General features: G+C 44.0%; 1 protein-coding gene across 2 annotated transcripts in view; it reads left to right on the top strand.

Annotated features, from left to right (window-relative positions):
* Nucleotides 1-8,737: 8,737 nt before the first annotated feature.
* The window catches only part of sf3b3 (splicing factor 3b, subunit 3), a 56,864-nt gene continuing 54,851 nt past the window's right edge, over nt 8,738-10,750 (top strand). For both annotated transcript variants that reach the window (XM_087996071.1, XM_043707353.2), the window contains exon 1: nt 8,738-8,834. The gene's annotated coding sequence lies outside the window, so the exon portion shown is untranslated. The remainder of the gene's footprint in view (nt 8,835-10,750) is intronic.

Genomic DNA, 10,750 nt, shown 5'->3' with positions numbered 1-10,750 from the left:
TCTCCCCGGGCAACCACTTCCGGGAGTTCACTTCCGGCGCTGCCCTCTGCCTGCCTGAAGGCCCCGCAGTGAACAAAACGGCGCCAGGGAAATGGTGTTCCACTGCACCTCCCATTATATCTGTTTGATAATCAAGGATGCAGTCTGTAAAACAAAATCAAACTAGACCCACTGGCACTTCACAAGTCAAGCTAATTAGTTTAAATGCAACTGGACCCGTTGACTCTATACGGGCCAAGTCCACTCTGTGAGAAAGAAGGTCATTCAAACTGACACAACCTAATGAACCCAACCAGGATTAAATCAGTAATGTCAGCATTGCCAAGAGTGGTGTTTTACCCCACTAATCGCCCAGTATGAGGCCTTGTGGTTCAGAGATAGCATCCCTCCCTCTGCATCAGAAGCTACCCAGTCATAGAGTCATAGAGATGTACAGCATGGAAACAGACCCTTCGGTCCATGCCGACCAGATATCCCAACCCAATCTAGTCCCACCTGCCAGCACCCGGCCCATATCCCTCCAAATCCTTCCTATTCATATACCCATCCAAATGCCTCTTAAATGTTGCAATTGTACCAGCCTCCGCCACTTCCTCTGGCAGCTCATTCCATATACGTACCACTCTCTGCATGAAAAAGTTGCTCCGTAGGTCTTTTTTAAATCTTTCCCCTCTCACCCTAAGCCTATGCCCTCTAGTTCTGGACTCCAACCCCAGGGAAAAGACTTTGTCTATTCACCCTATCCATGACCCTCATAATTTTGTAAACCTCTATAAGGTCACTCCTCAGCTTCCGACACTCCAGGGAAAACAGTCCCAGCCTGTTCAGCCTCTCCCTACAGCTCAAATCCTCCAACCCTGGCAACATCTTTGTAAATCTTTTCTGAACCCTTCCAAGTTTCACAACATCTTTCCGATAGGAAGGAGACCAGAATTACAAGCAATATTCCAACAGTGGCCTAACCAATGTCCTGTACAGCCGCAACATGACCTCCCAACTCCTGTACTCAATTCTCTGACCAATAAAGGAAAGCATACCAAACGCCTTCTTCACTATCCTATCTACCTGTGACTCCACTTTCAAGGAGCTATGAACCTGCACTCCAAGGTCTCTTTGTTCAGCAACACTCACCAGGACTTTACCATTAAGTGTATAAGTCCTGCTAAGATTTGCTTTCCCAAAATGCAGCACCTTGCATTTATCTGAATTAAAATCCATCTGCCCACTGGCCCATCTGGTCAAGATCTTGTAATGTGAGGTAACTCTCTTCGCTGTCCACTACACCTCCAATTTTGGTGTCATCTGCAAACTTACTAACTGTACCTCTTATGCTCACATCCAAATCATTTATATAAATGACAAAAAGTAAAGGACCCAGCACCAATCCTTGTGGCACTCCACTGGTCACAGGCCTCCAGTCTGAAAAACAACCCTCCACCACCACCCTCTGTCTTCTACCTTTGAGCCAGTTCTGTATCCAAATGGCTAATTCTCCCTGTATTCCATGAGATCTAACCTTGCTAATCAGTCTCCCATGGGGAACTTTGTTGAATGCCTTACTGAAGTCCATATAGATCACATCTACCGCTCTGCCCTCATCAATCCTCTTTGTTACTTCATCAAAAAATTCAATCAAGTTTGTGAGACATGATTTCCCACGTACAAAGCCATGTTAACGATCCCTAATCAGTCCTTCCCTTTCCAAATACATGTACATCCTGTGTCTCAGGATTCCCTCCAACAACTTGCCCACCATCGAGGTCAGGCTCACTGGTCGAGAGTTCCCTGGCTTGTCCTTACCACCCTTCTTCAACAGTGGCACCACGTTAGCCAACCTCCAGTCTTCCGGTACCTCACCTGTGACTATCGATGATACAAATATCTCAGCAAGAGGCCCAGCAATCACTTCTATTAGTTCCCACAGAGTCCTAGGGTACACCTGATCAGGCCCTGGGGATTTATCCACTTTTACCTGTTTCAAGACTTCCTTCTCTGTAATATGGATATTTTGCAAGATGTCCCCATCTATTTCCCTATAGTCTATATCTTCCATATCCTTTTTCGCAGTAAATACTGACGCAAAATACTCACTTAGTATCTCCCCCATTTTCTGCAGCTCTTCACAAAGGCCACCTTTCTGATATTTGAGGGGCCCTATTCTCTCCCTAGTTACCCTTTTGTCCTTAATGTATTTGTAAAAACCCTTTGGATTCTCCTTAACTCTATTTGCCAAAGCTATTTCATGTTCCCTTTTTGCCCTTTATACTCTTCTAAGGATTCATTCGATCTATCCTGTCTATACCCTACATATGTTTTTCTCTTTTTCTTAACCAAACCCTCAATTTCTTTAGTCATCCAGCATTCCCGATACCTACCAGCTTTTCCTTTCACCCTAACAGGAATATACTTTCTCGTTATCTCATTTCTGAAGGCTTCCCATTTTCCAGCCATACCTTTACCTACAAACATCTGCCCCCAATCAGCTTTCGAAAGTTCTTGCCTAATACCGTCAAAATTGGCCTTTCTCCAATTTAGAACTTCAACTTTTAGATCTGGTCTATCCTTTTTCATCACTATTTTAAAACGAATAGAATTATGGTGGCTGGCCCCAAAGTGCTACCCCACTGACACCTCAGTCACCTGCCCTGCCTTATTTCCCAAGAGTAGGTCAAGGTTTGCACCTTCTCTAGTAGGTACATCGACATACTGAATCAGAAAATTGTCTTGTACGCACTCTCCATCTAAACCGTTAAAACTATGGCAGTCCCAGTCTATGTTTGGAAAGTTAAAATCCCCTACCATAACTGCCCTATTATTCACACAGATAACGGAGATCTCCCAACAAGTTTGTTTCTCAATTTTCCTCTGACTATTAGGGGGTGTATAATACAATCCCAATAAAGTGATCATCCCTTTCTTATTTCTCAGTTCCACACAAATAACTTCCCTGGATGTATTTCTGGGAATATCCTCCCACAGCACAGCTGTAATGCTCTCCCCAATCAAAATTGCCACTCCCCCTCCTCTCTTGTCTCCCTTTCTATCCTTGCTGTAGCATTTGTATCCTGAAACATTAAGCTGCCCATCCTGCCCGTCCCTGAGCCATGTTTCTGTATTTGCTAAGATATCTCAGTCCCATGTTCCTAACCATGCCCTGAGTTCATCTGCCTTCCCTGTTAGGCCCCTTGCATTGAAATAAATGCAGTTTAATTTATTGGTCCTACCTTGTCCCTGTCTGCCCTGACTGTTTGACTCACTTCTGTTCTCAACTGTACCAGTCTCAGATTGATCTCTTTCCTCATTATCTCCCTGGGTCCCACCCCCTCCACCAGATGTTTTATGCATCTTCTGCGTAGCCATAACCTTGTATGCCTTTTTTGTTTAAACACCTTATGATCACTTTGCCCTTGTTTGTTATAATCTGTCTGTATTGCTTGCAAAACAATGCTTTTTGCTGTATGTAGGTATATGTGATATACTAAATTAAATGAAATCAAATTACTCCTGAGCATCTTGCCCTTCCTGATGAAGACAGAAGTACAGATCTTCCATTGTTGCAAATCATAGCTACTTGGGTTGAAAAGTGTGGTACTGGAAAAGCACAGCCGGTCAGGCAGCATCCGAGGGGCAGGGGTTTCAACCTTTCAGGCATAAGCCCTTCATTAGAAATGAAGAATTGATCCCTGATGAAGGGCTTATGCCTGAAACATGGATTTTTCTGCTCCTCGGATGCTGCCTGACCAGCAGTGCTTTTCCAGCACCACACTGTGATTTCCAGCAACTGCAGTCCTCACTTTCTCCTATCATAGCTATTTGCCAAGTAGTTTTTAAAAAATCCTTCTCTTGACTTATAGGATGTAAACTAGTATTTTTACAGCTATATTGCATAACAATTTATGAAAGTTGTGTTGATCTGTTTAAGGTTATTACGGATCTGTCCAGATGAGGAGGAAAGTGACGGACACTTGAAGGTGCTCAAGAATGCCCTCATAAGAGCAGGGTATGATGTTCAACTCATCGACTGCCAGTTCCAACGTGCCAATTGAAGAACCATAATGACCTCCTCAGGAGACAGACATGGGTTGCAACTGATCGGGTACTATCCCGGGAGCCGAAAAACTATACCATGTTCTTCGTGCCTGCAACACATTGTTGTTGAGGATGAACACCTCGCCAAGACCTTCCCCATGCCTCCACCTCTAGCCTTTAAACAACCACCAAACCTTAATCTGATGATTGTTCACAGCAATCTGTCCAGCCTTCAAGACATTAACCACAACCCTGTCATGGCAACCACTGCAAAGCGTGTTAGAGTGTTGACATGAATACCACCATTATACATGGGGACGCCTCCCACCATGTACGCGGCAGGTACTCATGTGACTCGGCCAATGTTATCTATCTCATACGCTGCAGGCAAGGTTGCCCTGAGACATTGTACATTGGTGAGACCGAGCAAACACTTCAACAATGGATGAATGGATACCGCACAACAATCACCAGGCTAGGGTGCTCCCTCCCAGTTGGAGAACACTTCAATGGTCCGGGACTTTCAGCCTCGGACCTTCAGGTGACCATCTTCCATAACGGACTTCAGGACAAGCAACAATGCAAAGTGGCTGAGCAGAGGCTGATAGCCAAGTTTGGTAATCTTGAGGATGGCCTCAACCGGGACCTTGGGTTCATGTCACACTGCAGGTGACCCCACTGCAGTATACACTCTCGCTCACACACACACACAGACCCTCTCTCATACACACACACATATATCCCTCACACTAACACTGCTGCACGCACCCTCTCACAGACTTATTCCCCATCACACACACTCACTCTCTCTCCTGCATGCGCACACATATACGTTTATGGGGTGAAGTTGTATTTGCAGAATTGTACTTTATTTTGCTCAAAAAATGCCAACCTACAGTCAATCCACGTAAGATTTTGTAAATCCCACTTAGAAATAGGACAGGCTGACTCAAGGTTGGGACACAGTCAGACTTTAACCTCACACATTTAATGCATTGTCTGAGCTGAGATAATACCTTTTGTCAGAAATTCCAAAATTATTTTAAGAGCGAGTCTTAAAAGGAGTTCTGGAATTTACACATTAACAAACCAAAACTCAGAAATCCATTTGAAAAGATGAAAGACTTAATCTAGGTTTGTTTAATATATTTCAGCCGCATGACACTTTTGCTATAAATTCTGTATCTTATGGTCCAGGTCCACAACCACCTGATGAAGAGACAGCGTTTTGAAAGCTAGTGCTTCCAAATAAACCCATTGGACTACAGCCTCATGTGACTCAGCCAACATTGTCTATCCTATAAGTTGCAGGTAAGGATGCCCGGAGGCATGGTACATCAGGGAAACCAAGCAAAGGCTACGACAACGGATGAATGGGCACCGCACAACAATCAACAGACAGGAGGGTTCCCTCCCAGTTGGGAAACACTTCAGTGGTCCAGGACATTCAGCCTCGGACCTTCGGGTGAGCATCCTCCAAGGTGGACTTCGGGACAGGCAGCAGAGAAAAGTGGCCGAGCAGAGGCTGATAGATAAGTTCGGTACCCATAGGGAGGACCTCAACCGGGATCTTGGGTTCATGTCACATTACAGGTGACCACCATTGCACTATACACACACATATACTCCTACACACGCACACACTCTCTCACACACACACACACACACACACACACAGGCACTCCTATGCACACATACACATGGACACACACACACCCTTACAGACACACACTCCCACACGCACCCCCTCACAGACTTAAGACACTCTGCACTCACTACACACACACATACACTTTCTCACACTCATAACCTCCCACCCAGACAAAGACCCACACACACACATATATTTTGTGGGGTGAATTTGTACTTGCAGGGTTACATTGTATTTTGCTCAAAAACTGCATGCATTCATGTAGAACTCCATTATCTAACTTTTTAGATTAGAATCAATCTAAACATCATGGCATAGTCAGAGAACACAGGGGGCCAACACCTTCAACATATTGTCTAGCTATCACCATTGTTAACAGCTAACCCGAGAATGCAACTTTTTTAAAAAAAGGTTTTGTGATTTACACATGAAAGAAGTGAAACTATCACTGTACTCTAACAGATGAAAGGCTTAACAGACAATCAATTTTTCAATGTATAATTTCAGTTACATCACACTAAATTTTTGCTATAAATTCTGTGTGTTAGGATTGAGCCCTCCACTACCACTCCAAGGCAAGAGTGTAAATGATATGTGGAACTTGTTCAAGGGGCAACTATTGAGTGTCCTTGATAATTATGTACCTGTCAGGCAGGAAGGAAAGGGTCGTGCGAGGGAGCCGTGGTTTAATAAGGAATTGGAATCCCTTGTTAAATGGAAGAGGGCGGCCTATCTCAAGATGAGACGTGAAGGTTCAATTGGGGCGATTGAGAGTTATAGGGTAGCCAGGAAGGACCTGAAGAGAGAGCTAAAAGCAGCAAGGAGGAGACATGAAAGGTCCTTAGTCGGTAGGATTAGGGAAAACCCTAAGGCTCTCTATAGGTATGTTAGGAATAAAAGAATGACTAGGGTAGGAATAGGTCCAGTCAAGGATAGTAGGGGGAAGTTGCGTGTGGAGGCGGAAGAGATTGGGGAGACACTGAATGAATACTTTTCTTCAGTATTTACTCAGGAACAGGGCATTGTTGTCGATGAGAATACTGAGTCACAAATAAGTAGAATGGATGGCTTTGAGGTATGTAGAGAAGAGGTGTTGGAAATCCTGGAAAAGGTGAAAATAGATAAGTCCCCTGGGCCTGATGGCATTTATCCTAGGATTCTCTGGGAAGCAAGGGAGGAGATTGCAGAGCCATTGGCCTTGATTTTTATGTCCTCTTTGTCTACAGGAGTAGTCCCAGAAGACTGGAGGATAGCAAATGTGGTTCCCTTGTTCAAAAAGGGGAGTAGGGATAGCCCTAGTAACTATAGGCCAGTGAGTCTCACTTCTGTTGTGGGCAAAGTCTTAGAGAGAATTGTAAGGGATAGGATTTATGCACATCTGGATAGGAATAATGTGATCAAGGATAGTCAGCATGGTTTTGTGAAGGGCAAGTCGTGCCTCACAAACCTTATTGAATTCTTTGAAAAGGTGACGAAGGAGGTTGATGAGGGGAAAGCGGTAGATGTGGTATATATGGATTTTAGTAAGGCGTTTGATAAGGTTCCCCATGGTAGGCTACTGCAGAAAATACGGAGATATGGCATTGAGGGTGAGTTGGAGGTTTGGATTAGGAATTGGCTGGATGGAAGAAGACAGAGGGTAGTAGTTGATGGCAAAGTTTCTTCATGGAGTGCCGTCACTAGCGGTGTTCCGCAAGGATCTGTTTTGGGACCATTGCTGTTTGTCATTTTTATAAATGACCTGGAAGAGGGGTTAGAAGGTTGGGTGAGCAAGTTTGCGGATGATACGAAAGTCGGAGGAGTTGTTGACAGTGAGGAAGCATGTGGCAGGTTACAGCAGGATATAGAGAAGCTGCAGAGCTGGGCAGAAAGGTGGCAGATGGAATTCAATGTAGCTAAGTGCGAGGTGATTCACTTTGGGAAGAATAACAAAAAGATGGGGTACTGGGCTAATGGTCGGATACTTGGTAGTGTGGATGAGCAGAGGGATCTTGGTGTCCATGTACACAGATCTCTGAAAGTTGCCACCCAGGTAAATAGTGCGGTGAGGAAGGCATATGGCGTACTGGCTTTTATTGGTAGAGGAATTGAGTTCCGGAGTCCTGAGGTCATGATGCAGTTGTATAAGACTCTGGTACGGCCGCATCTGGAATATTGTGTGCAGTTTTGGTCGCCATACTATAGGAAGGATGTGGAGGCATTGGAACGGGTGCAGAGGAGGTTTACCAGGATGTTGCCTGGTATGGAAGGAAAATCGTATGAGGAAAGACTGAGGCACTTGGGGCTGTTTTCACTAGAGAAAAGAAGGTTTAGGGGTGACTTGATTGAAGTGTACAAGATGATTAGGGGGTTAGATAGGGTCGACAGTATGAACCTTTTCCCGCGTATTGAGTCGGGTATTACAAGGGGGCATAGCTTTAAATTAAGGGGGGGTAGATATAGGACTGATGTTAGGGGTAGGTTCTTCACTCAGCGAGTCGTTAGTTCATGGAATGCCCTGCCAGTAACAGTGGTGGACTCTCCCTCTTTATGGGCATTTAAGAGGGCATTGGATAGGTATATGGAGGATAGTGGGTTAGTGTAGTTTAGGTGGGCTTGGATCGGCGCAACATCGAGGGCCCAAGGGCCTGTACTGCGCTGTATTCTTCTATGTTCTATGTTCTATGTACCACCTGATGAAGGAGCATCGCTCTGAAAGCTAGTGTGTTTCCAATTAAACCTGTTGGACTATAACCTGGTATTGTGTGATTTTTAACTTTGTACACCCCAGTCCAACACCGACATCTCCAAATCATGATTATAACCTGGTGTGTGATTTTTATCTATGTTGTAGAGTCAACAATTTAGAACTCTGGGGCACTGTCTAACCGGGTGCCTGAAAATATGTTATACATCAATCTGTCTTGTAATTGTATTTGTGAAAGTAGTTATTAAATACATACATAAATATATATATACATTTTAAAATTGGATGTCAAGTGTCGATTCTTTCCCTCCAACACACTGGACATGCGCACCTGGGTACAGGCCCCCAGGCTGGCCACCTATTCAGGCAGCAAGGACCCCGAGCTAGGAGCTGCAGGGTCGGTAATGTCGAGGAGGATGGAGCGTACAATCTGAGGCGATATCGGCGGCATCCTGTGTCCCATAGCAGGTACCGCGGATTTTCCTGACTCCGAGAGCTGGGGCGGTGATGATTATTTCAATATTGCCGATCGATGGTTCTTCGCGGCCGTTTGTTGAGCCACGGCGGTCAGGCTGGCTTTTGGGCCTAAAAGAGGCGCGGGTCCAGGGCATCCTGCTCGCTTCACGAAGGCGGGAAGTTGGTGAGGCCTCCCGAAAGAGGGGGAAGTAAACTTGAAGCAGAAGCTACAGTTTGGCGCTAGTGGCGGCAATTTCTTTTTAAAACATATTCTCTTAAATTGGCTTCTGCCATGCGCATGCGCTACCCAGCGAGCTGTGCTAAATCTGTAACCAGAGTTGGAACTGTAGCAAAACCTGCCCGAGCACAATTAGACTCTAAAATATGAGTGGAATTGCATCCTCAGTTCACTATGAAACTTCATGCAATGTATAGGCTTCACCCATCATCCAATGTTTGTGCTGAGCATCCTTATCGCTGAAGAAAGTCGGAGCATGTGGATTTGTGAAATGGTAGGAAGTGGCTTTTGCCAACCAGGTGCCCATTGTGAGCCATAATCTGTCAGATGCACATCTTCGATATCGCCATAATATGAATCTTTTTGCATCTGACCGCTTCCTCAATTAATCCCTTTAAATTGGAAAAGGGTGGCTCTGACTTCATATGTTAATCCCCTTTTTTCTATATCCACTGTTCAGCTGATTGAAGATGGGTTGATAGGAAGAACAGTCAGCCCTTGCTAACAGTCCTTGGACTCTGGCTGATCCTAGGGAACAGAGGATGACCAGGTTTAAGTTGTCTATGTATCCAAGTTCTTTCGGTTTGGATTTGGAGATTTTTGCCAGAAAAAAGTTCTGATTGATAAATCTGCTGTTGGAATCGGGGTGCATGAGATCAGCATTATGGATGCTGAGCTAGATCCAAAGTCAGATTCCTTGCATTCAACATAAAATGGAATTCGTATAAGAATATGAATAGGGAAATTAGGAGGCCTTTGGACCCTTCAGGCCAGCTCTGCCATTCATTATGTATGATTTAACAACTGACCCCTTCCACACTATCTCCATGTCCCTTAATTCTCCTCATACCCAAAAATCTGTTGATCTTTTGGATACACTCAGCATCTTGGCATCCAAGTTCTGGAACAGAGAATTCTAAAGATCCTTAGCCCTCAGTGAAGTCATTTCTCTTCATTCTGAGACTGACTTTGTGTTCTAGATTGTCCATCCAGCAGAAACATGAGCTTCCCGTCTCCCCATCAAGCCACTTCTGAATTCTATATTTTAATTCGATCTCTTATTTTACTAAACTTGAAGGGACCATGCCAAGTACTAAAATAAAGCAATCTTCAAATACAATATATGATCTTTTGTCATCAATATTGCTACTTGAAGGTTAGAATAAAACATTGGATCTGTTGAAGACTTGGCAGAATTTGTGTTTTGTGCAATGTGAGACCTTTATAATGCAGATTAGTTATGGGCTGTAATAAATTTATAGACAGATAAATGGAAATTTAGGATCAAATACAGATTTCCCCTTGATTTCTGTAATTGTGTTAACATAATATTTTAGCCCTTGTGCGCATCGCATTTAGACCGTGAGATATGTGCTTGCATTGCGTTCACCTTAAATTCTCGAAACTGTTAACTTTGTGCAGATTTAATTAAAATTGTGGTAACAATGATTAAAAACATCTGATTTTCCATAGGATATAATATATAGCTGGTAGCTTTTCATTTTGTATGTGCAATTAAACTTTTTACACTTAACCACAAGAACAATTTTGTTGAAACATTTGGATTTTTGAGTTCCGATAGGCATCCACAAAGGAGAGACGGTGTGTTTCTTAGTCAGTGCTTTTTTGAGGCAGACTTTAATGGCAGGCCCGTTTATTAGATTAGATAACTTAGTGTGGAAACAGGCCC

This window comes from Chiloscyllium plagiosum, unplaced genomic scaffold, assembly GCF_037043375.1.
Source record: "Chiloscyllium plagiosum isolate Xiang-an unplaced genomic scaffold, Cpla_swu_hap1 HiC_scaffold_17, whole genome shotgun sequence".
Taxonomy (NCBI): domain Eukaryota; kingdom Metazoa; phylum Chordata; class Chondrichthyes; order Orectolobiformes; family Hemiscylliidae; genus Chiloscyllium; species Chiloscyllium plagiosum.
The sequence above is the reverse complement of the archived record's forward strand: the minus strand, read 5'-3'. Positions and strand labels throughout refer to the sequence as shown.